This window comes from Myotis davidii, unplaced genomic scaffold (assembly GCF_000327345.1).
Source record: "Myotis davidii unplaced genomic scaffold, ASM32734v1 scaffold97, whole genome shotgun sequence".
Classification (NCBI taxonomy): Eukaryota; Metazoa; Chordata; class Mammalia; order Chiroptera; family Vespertilionidae; genus Myotis; species Myotis davidii.
Window position 1 is genome coordinate 874,301 of NW_006289392.1, and position 9,846 is coordinate 884,146.

A 9,846-nucleotide genomic window follows, 5' to 3' on the forward strand; every position below is an offset into this window, starting at 1 on the left:
CGGTAGGCAGCGCCACTTGGGGAGGTTACGTTCCCGGCGGGGTGCCCAGGGCACGGTTTTCGGGCGGCGGCCTCTGCTTCCAAGATATGCTCCTCATGTCTAGGACCCGTCGCCCGCTCAGCCTTCCCTTCGAGGAGTGAAAGCTGCTCCCCAGTTTGGGACCCGGTCTAGGGACAGCGTAAATAAAGGGCTTCCCACCTGGTCACGTGGCCATTCCTAAGTGCAGCGACACGAAAAATTATTAATCACATTTTTAAAAAGGGGAGACAAGTTGGATGAGTGGCCTTCCGAAACTTAACCAAACCTCTTCACTGCTGCCCGGCGTGGTGCCTCACACTGGCCTGGGCCTGGGCAGTATGGACGGTAGCCATTGTGTTTTGCCACCAAAAAGGACGGCGTGGAGGGAGAAGGGGTTGCAACTCAGACCCTGCAGACCGGGCCAGCCACGTGCACACGCTGCACTGCTGCGGGGGTGGAGAGGAACTCGGCGGAGGGGAAGAAGTTAAGGAGAGGCATTTGCAACCACAGAGCCTGATGTAAGCACGGCTCTTTCTGCAGGGTTCCCGGTTGGCCCGGCTGGAGAACTGCCCCCAGGAGCGCTAGTTCCAACCATGGTCCCTCCCACCGATCTTGTTACTTTAAAACAGTAGTTCTCAACCTTTCTAATGCCGCGACCCTTTAATACAGTTCCTCATGTTGTGGTGACCTCCAACCATAAAATTATTTTCGTTGCTACTTCATAACTGTAATTTTGCTACTGTTATGAATCGTCATGTAAATATCTAATGCAGGATGTATTTTCATTGTTACAAATGGAACATAATGAAAGCATAGTGATTAATCACAAAAGCAATATGTAATTATGTGTTTTCCGATGGTCTTAGGCGGCCCCTGTGAAAGGGTCGTTGGACCCCCCAAAGGGGTCGGGACCCACAGGTTGAGAACCACTGCTTTAAAGCCTTAGTCCAACTATGTATCAGGAGCAAGTGCACAAAAACCCTACCAAGACCAAAGTCTGTAAGTCTAGCGCCTATGTTTTTTTTCCATGTCTCACTTCAGGTCTTCTATTCAAGTCTTTAATACTTTTTGAGTTAATTTTTGTGTATGGTGTCAGTGGCTTCCAATTTTCTCAACACCATTGTACTAATATAGTTGGAAGTCAGGGAGTGCGATACCTCCAGCTTTGTACTTTTTTTCTCAGGGTTGCTTTGGCTTATTGGGGGTCTTTTGTGGTTCCATATAAATTTTAGGAATATTTGTACTAATTTTGTGGAAAAAGCCACTGGGATTTTGATGGGGATTGCATTAAATCTGTATATGCAGTGGTTCTCAACCTTCTGGCCCCTTAAATACAGTTCCTCATGTTGTGACCCAACCATAAAATTATTTTCATTGCTACTTCATAACTATAATGTTGCTACTGTTATGAATCGTAATGTAAATATCTGATATGCAGGATGGTCTTAGGCGACCCCTGTGAAAGGGTCGTTGGACCACCAAAGGGGTCGCGACCCACAGGTTGAGAACCGCTGGATTGCTTTGGGCAATGTGGCTATTTTAACAATGGTGATTATTTCAGTCTATCAACATAGGCTGTTTTGAGAGTATTATGTTAAGTGAAATCAGCCAGACAAAAAGAACAAGAACTGTATGGTTACACTGATATGTGGGAAATAAAACAAAAAAAACAACAAATGAACAACTAAATTTAAAACCTAGATACAACAACAGAATGGTGGTTACCAGAGGGGAAGGGGGGTGGGAAAAGGACAAAGGGGACCCAATACATGTCAGAAGGAGACTTAACTTCAGGTGGTGGGCACATGACACAGTGCACAAATGTCGTATTAGGTTTTACACCTGAAATTTGACAGTTGCCATTTTACCCCAATAAATATAAAAACATACTAAAATAGAAAAAAAATTCTTAAGTTGTCCCATTTTAGATTTTCTGGAGTTCAAACTGAAGTATTGTAGTATTCTGTTAAGTTTGAGCAGATGCTTATGATAGCATGTTAAGCTATGGTGCCCTCCGTTGAGTTGTATTTTGAACAATTTGGTGGAAATGGTAACTACTGACCATGTTTCACATTCACATGTGTCACGAGGGCACGCTTTTGGCTCTCCAAAATCTATGCGCAGGCTGGGTGTAAAAGCGCCTTTTTGAGGGGTTACTGCTTTTATCATTGCCCTGGCCCTAGCCCTCGAGCAGCACCCTTGGTGTGAATTTTTTATGGATAGTGGCCTTTCCTGTGCTCCCGGCATTGTTGTTCGTGCGACTGTGATGTTTCACCGGCAGGTTTTCCTAGTCTGCATGTGCCCACGACTTGTGGTCTAAGGACACGGCTGAAGCTCCCATGGGAGACCTGATTACTCTCAGGAGCCTGAACTAGGACTAGGGATAGATACTTCTTTTGCCTAGAGATACAGGGGCCCTCTATCCCCGGCAGGTAACTTTTGAAGAGATCAGAATCTTCCACATTCAACAGGCTGTGTTTATGTCTAATGGTTGTAAGACTATTTTTTTTGTGTGGCTTTACCCCCTCCCCCTTTTTAAAAAAATATATTTTATTGATTTTTTTACAGAGAGGAAGGGAAAGGGATAGAGAGTTAGAAACATTGATGAGAGAGAAACATTGATCAGCCGCCTCCTGCACACCCCCCTGGGTATGTGCCCACAACCAAGGTACATGCCCTTGACCGGAATTAAACCCTGGACCCTTCAATCTGTAGGCCGACGCTCCATCCACTGAGCCAAACCGGTCAGGGTTCCCCCTTTTTTTAAAATGAGTAATCAAACCTGTATTCATGGCCTCAACCCTGGGGGTCAGAGCAAAACAAGTTGATTTCTTAGCTTAGTTTATTTGATTGCATACTTGTACGTTGCTAGAAAGCTCTATTTTTGTGTGTCTTTAGCATGTCTCTGGAGCCACTCTTGTTTCATCTTTGCACTTTTGTCATAGGAAATTGCTTATTTATTGTGTGTTACTGGGTGGAGACCTATTATGCTTAATTATGAAAATTTCCTTGAAAGACCAGCAAAGACTGTTTATACTCATGTCTCTGAAAGAGGTATGTACAGACCATTCAGTAAATATTGGCCCCTGAGTTTTGATTAAGCCGCTTTCTGCTATGTGGTTCTAAACAAGACTCCATATTAATAAATTTGACCTAATCAATTTGAGGGCTATAGCCCCATGGGTTTAACTACCAGCTGGTCCTGGACATGGTAATCAGATCGAGATACCCAGTCCAACCAGCGTATTTAATGAGCACTCTACGTCAGTGCTCAGCCATCAGTTGGCAAGCTTCATGGTGATCAAATAACAAAAGTGGGTATCATGGAACATATGCTGTCACCTCAGAAAATCCCCTCTCATTCCTCTTTAAAACCCATACATGCAGGCTTCACAATAATTATGTTATTAGTCGATAATCATTTCAAGACTATTCAGGAAAAATAATATTAATATGGAGCAATAAATAGGTGACCTATTAAAAAGGGGGCATAGTTTTCAGAGTATTTTCCCAAAGAAGAAATTGAATTATTTTTTCCTTTCTCAGAAAACTTTTTGTCCCAAGGCTCAGTAATTTTCCGAGTTAGTTTATTTATAGTTCTGCTTCAGATTTATCTCAAACTCCATATATAGTTTGTATTATAATAAAGTGATCCTATTTCAATGTTATTGAATGCTTCTATCAAACTTTGTGGGGTAAGTGAGAAGGGAGGGAAGGAGTTAGGAAAAGAAAAAAGAAAAACAGAAAGGAAAAAATGTATACTTGCATTTCATTTGGGCTTCACTCTATAAATAGTTTTTGCCACTGGCTTCAGACCAACTGGAGTTGAAAACTGATGGCCGAGGCTGATTGACAGGAGTGGCTGTTCTTTGAGCCGTAGGATCTTTTCCAGGGATGATCCACAGAAATATCCTTAAGGGCCAGCTTCTCAGCAGTTACAAAAAGGGCCTTTCTCACTACAGAGGAAAGAAGGAGGACACATTAAAGATTTAGATGATGTGTAAGTGCTGAGGTTAAATTATAGGTGCTGTTTTTGCTAGCTGAAAAATCAGTTCCAACCTTCCTGAAATTTGTATGATGTCGGATGGATGCTGGATTTATTGGGGTGATCACTTTATAGGTTATATAAATGGCCACTTACTGAGTTTGACACCTGAAACTAATACATCAACTATAATTGAAAAATTAAAAAGTATTTTTTAAAAGTATTTTTTTAAAGGCATAATAAAATAGAGAGCTAGAAGTAAGGCCATTTCTGCAATCTTTATTTTTTTAAATATGTTTCTATTGATTTCAGAAAGGAAGGGAGACAGAGAAAGAGAGATAGAAATATCAATGATGAGAGAGAATCATCGATTGGCTTCATCCTGTACACCCACTACTGGGGATTGAGCCCACAACCTGGGCATGAGCCAAGCCAGCCAGGCTGCAATCTTGATTTTTAATAGACCAGCATCAAAGACCAGTGAAAATAGGATGGGCTTTTAATAAATGGTGCTCAGACTGATAGTTATCCATATAAAATTTAATTTTGGACTCTTACCTTACATCATACACAGAAATCAATTTAACAAAAACAAAGTTAAAAACTTGTGAAACACCTTTGGAGAATCCTATGCTTTGGGGGATAAGAGATCTTTCTTAAATCAGGTACAAAAAGCCCAACTCATAAAAGAATAGATCAATAACTTCAATTATGTTAAAATGAGGAATTTCTCTCCATTAAAAGATACCATGAGAAAAATGAAAACATCCAGAAACTGGGAGAAAATGTTTTTAACACATATACCTGATAAGTATATGTATCTAGATTACAGTGGTAATTAGTATCTAGATTACAGTGGTTCTCAACCTTCTGGTCCTTAAATACAGTTCCTCATGTTGTGACCCAACCATAAAATTATTTTCATTGCTACTTCATAACTGTAATGTTGCTACTGTTATGAATCATCATGTAAATATCTGATATGCAGGATGGTCTTAGGTGACCCCTGTGAAAGGGTCGTTCAACCACCAAAGGGGTCGCGACCCGCAGGTTGAGAACCGCTGATCTAGAACAAGGTTTCCCAACTTTGGCACTATTAACATATTGGACCAGATAATTTTCCGTTGTGGTGGCTGTCCTGTGCATTGTAGGTTGCTTTAGCATCATCGCTGGCTTTTACCTTCTAGTTGCCAGTAGCTCTCCCATATCCAGTTGCAGCCATTAAAAATGTTTCCAGCCCTGACTGGTTTGGCTCAGCGGATGGAGCATCATCCTGGGGACTGAAGGGTCCTGGTTTCGATTCTGGTCAGGGGCATATACCTTTGTTGCAGGTAGATCCCCAGTAGGAGGCGTGCAGGAGGCAGCTGATCAATGTTTCTCTCTCACTGATGTTTCTAACTCTCTATCCCTCTCCCTTCCTCTCTGTAAAAAAAAAAAAAAAATCAATTAAAAAAAAATGTTTCCAGACATTGCCAAATATTTTCAACATTTGTATCTCCTAAAGGGCAACATCTCCTCAGAACCACTGTTCCAAACTAGGTAAAAAAAACTCTTACAAATTAGAAGAAAAAGACAATGCAATAGAAAGGACAAAAGGCTTAAGCGGGCACTTCACAGAAAAGAATCCCAAGTGTATGAAAAGATGCTAAACTTACTAGTCATTAGCGACACATGAATTAAAGCCATAAAGATACCATTTTATGCATACAATTGGCAACATTTTTTAAATACCACAATAACATGTTGCTGGGAATGTAGAGTGATGGGAGGACCTTACACTGGTAGTATAAATTAGCACAACTACTTTGGAAAGCAATTAATGTCAACTACTAAAATTTGTAGTTGTGCATCCTCACGGCCAACAATTCCTCCCTCAAATATTATTCTAGCAAAAAATTTTTACCAGGATATATGTATACAAATATAACACTTTTAACAGCAGACAAAACAGGAAACAACCTAAATCTATCAACAGTAAAATTGATCAATTTTTGTATAGTCATTTAATGAAACATATAGCAGAAAAATGAGTGAACTACAGCTGTGCTATTAATATCATGGTTGATTCTCAGGAACACGGTATTGTGGGGTGAAAAGCAAATCACAGAAGATAACATACAACATGATTCTATTTATGCAAATTACAAAAGCAATATCTCTCTATATAAAAACCTAAGCGACCGGCTGACCGTTCAACCATCTGACCAGTAGCTATGATACGCACTGACCACCAGGGAGCAGATGCTCAATGTAGGAGCTGCCGAGCTGCAGTGACTTGGCAGCTGCGGTTCTCAGGTGATGCACCCAGGACCAGAGAGGAGGGAGCCCAATTTCGGGCTGTGTCACCCGAGAACCACCCTCTCATAATCGGGAACCCCTCAGGGGATGTAGGAGAGCCGGTTTTGGCCCAGTTGCCACAGGCCAGGCTGAGGGACCCCATTGGTGCACGAATCTGTACACTGGGCCTCTAGTTAAATAATAATTGTCTAGGGAGATAAAGTACAAATAAAAGCAAGTACATTGTAAACACAAAATTCTGAGGGAAGGAAAGAGAAGGGAAGAAATGGGGAAAGAGAGCATATAGGGGATTTCACAGATATTGGTAATATTCTATTTTCATAAGTCAGGTGGTAGGTAGATACATGAGGGTTCATTATATCATTTTACATAGATTTTATAATTACTTAATAAAACAAGAGATCAAAAGAACATTATTCTAATAATAAAGATTAAAAACATACCATCCTCACTCTCTAATAATATTTTTGTGTCTACCAAAAATACTGAGAAATATAAAGTTTTTTCAGTTTACAGATGATAATTCTTTTATGCTGGCTGAGGCATGAGGCAAACATTTATAAAACGAGATCAAAAGAACACTATTCTAATAATAAAGATTAAAAACATACCATCCTCACTCTCTAATAATATTTTTGTGTCTACCAAAAATACTGAGAAATATAAAGTTTTTTCAGTTTACAGATGATAATTCTTTTATGCTGGCTGAGGCATGAGGCAAACATTTTTTCTCTAATAATATTTTTGTGTCCACCAAAAATACTGAGAAATATAAATTTTCTTCAGTTTACAGACTATAATTTTTTTATGCTGGCTGAGGCATGAGGCAAACATTTTACATTCTCTCCTATTAAGTAAAAATTATGGTTTAACTGTTTTTAAGAAAATAAATGAATAATGTTATCATTCCATTTTATGCAAAAGTGTGCAAAAAAATCCAGACTTTTGATGATATCCAAGAAGTTTTTGAAGTCTGTTTTGCAAAATATTTACTCTTTTAGCTCCCAAAATTTAGGGGAAGAATTATTTAGAAGCTGACTGCAGAAACCAAAAACATGACTTAGAATGAAAAACAGAAAGCTACCCAGAAAAAGCAAATAGAAGCTTGTGTAATGCTGCAAGTGTTGGGACATGAATTGGGACACCAGTGACTGAATTTTTTCATCCAGGACACCACTGAAGTAAAAAGATCCTCCTTCTCAAAATTTGAAAGAATAGCTGAGGCAAAATGTGAAAGCATAGATGAGGCAAAAAAAAAACCAAACCTGCCTTTAGAAATGCAAATGTTTTTATTGAGGTTTTATAGATTCTGATACTTGAATCTAGAAAGAAAAAAAAAGACCATTTTTAGAGAAAGTAAGAGCTAACTTTACCCAGCACTTGGAAGCTAGGTAGTGTTCTAAGTCCTTTCCATGTGTGAACTCATTCTATCCTCATAATAACCAATGAAATGATAAAATCTTCATTTGGACATAATTAATTGGAGGGACTGTAGATGAAGCTCTTGCACCCTATGTCCTAGAAAAGCCTTAAGTCTTCCTTGACTCTATGTTCACAACAGAACTCTATAGTGTGGCAGCCCCTTAGCAACAGATGAATGGATTACTCTGACACGTTTCTGTGAAAGAGAGGGCTAAGGGGCTGCTTGGCTATAGGAACCAAAACAGTCCCATTCGCCTGCCTCCTTAGGCTTTTATTGTAACAACAGCTTGAACTAAAAGATACTATCAGCAGGGTAAGCATTCTTGAGAAGACACATACATCTGTAGTATTCTTTAAGCAAGAATGTTTTGAAGTCTAAATATAAAGATTCCCATGAAACACCTGGGGGCTCAGACTTGTTTGGAAAAGTCAAGGCAGGGGCTGCCACCTTTGGCAAGGTCCCCTGATCTTTCGGAGATTCCTCCTTACAGACTTTCCAACCTCTTTTAGAGATTCCTCCTTACAGACTTTCCAACCAAGTCCTGTGCTTCCCTACAACTTCCTCTTCCCCTGGGTAAAGTACCTCCTTTATCTGGGCATGAAGCTCCACAAAGTTCTCCAGGGCTGCAGGCACTGCACTGGATTGCAATCTTTTCTAGTTCCTGAATAACTTCTTTTTGGTAATGCAGTACCTAATCAATTCAGTCTCATGGTCAACAAAAGTAAATGCTGTTATTATAAATACTAGAAGCCCAGTGCACAAAATTCATGTGTGGGTATGGTCCCGAGGCCTGGCCTGCATTCAGGGCCATCTTCCCTGGCTGCCTGCAGCCAGCCCCACCCGCTGCTGCTACCCACCCCTTGTTCCCCATTTGCCATCGGGTGATCGGGGCCTGCTGACCAGGGGAAGGAACCAAGAGGCCGGCCATTCTGCCTGCTCGCCGGCCCCACCCCCTTGCCATCCCCCACCCCGGTTCCCCATTCACCATCAGACAATTGGAGCCTGACAGCCAGGGTAAAGGACCGAGAGGTTGGCCATTCTCACACGTTCACCGGCTCTGTCCCCACCACAGGTTGCCCTCTGTGTGTGGGGCGACTAGTGGCGCAGGGGCCTTGGCCTGGCTCTGCCCCTGTCCCCTGCCATTCACCCGTGTTCTCCATTTACCATTAGGTGATCAGAGCCTGCCAGCCAGGGAAAGGGACTGAGAGGTGGTCAGTACCCCTCATAGTGACTGGTCAAGTGGTCATTCTGGTCGTTCCACTGTTAGGGTCAACTTGCATATTACCCTTTTATTATATAGGATGTGCTTTACAAGTGAGTAAACGACCACAGGCAGGTTAAGTAATTTGCCCTTGGTCTTTCTACTAATAAAGGTAGAGCCAGGTTTCTAACCAAGCAGTCTAGCTTCTTGTATGGTGTGGGGTAAAAGATAAGGAGATTTTGGTTTAGGAAAACTCTCACTGGGAAAGATGAGTAATTAAAGAAGCAGCAGCCTGTAAAGACCATTCTGAGTGCCACCTGGGCTGAGCTGAGAGGCAGGGAAAGCTGGTGTGGTGGGGTGATCACAAGGCCCACCTTGCCTGGGACTACTCTTGTTTATCCCTGTTTTCCCAGCATGATTGTTAGTAGCTCCTCCTTTCTCAAACTTCCAGGTAGGGACGATAAATTACAGGGTCACCCTACTTACAGAGCAGCTCATCTTGAATTTAAGCAATGGTCCTGGAGACTCCTAGCGTAGAATTTCCCAGTCTTTCAAATACAGCTAAAATGCAGATCCCTGGCCAAATCTGATAAGCACGTATCCTTAACAAAACTGGGCTAATCTGTTTCTAAAAAAACATAGCCAGAGGCAATAGGAGGAACCCCAATGAAAGTGCGTGGGATCACTACCTGGAGTCCTATGCCCTTAAGGATTGCAACTTTTCCAATTTTGTAAGCCCACTTCAATCATCATTTGGGGCCAAAGTGTCCTCAGGGCAATCGTCAAAGAGCTGGAGACCAAGTGAAGTTAAAAGGAGGGAAGATAGTGGATGGTCTCTGCCGGAGAGGTAGACTCTAAAGGCAGAGATGAATGGGGCTTTCAGACCCCACTGGAGAAGAGAGTTTAGAATTTCAGGTCTGG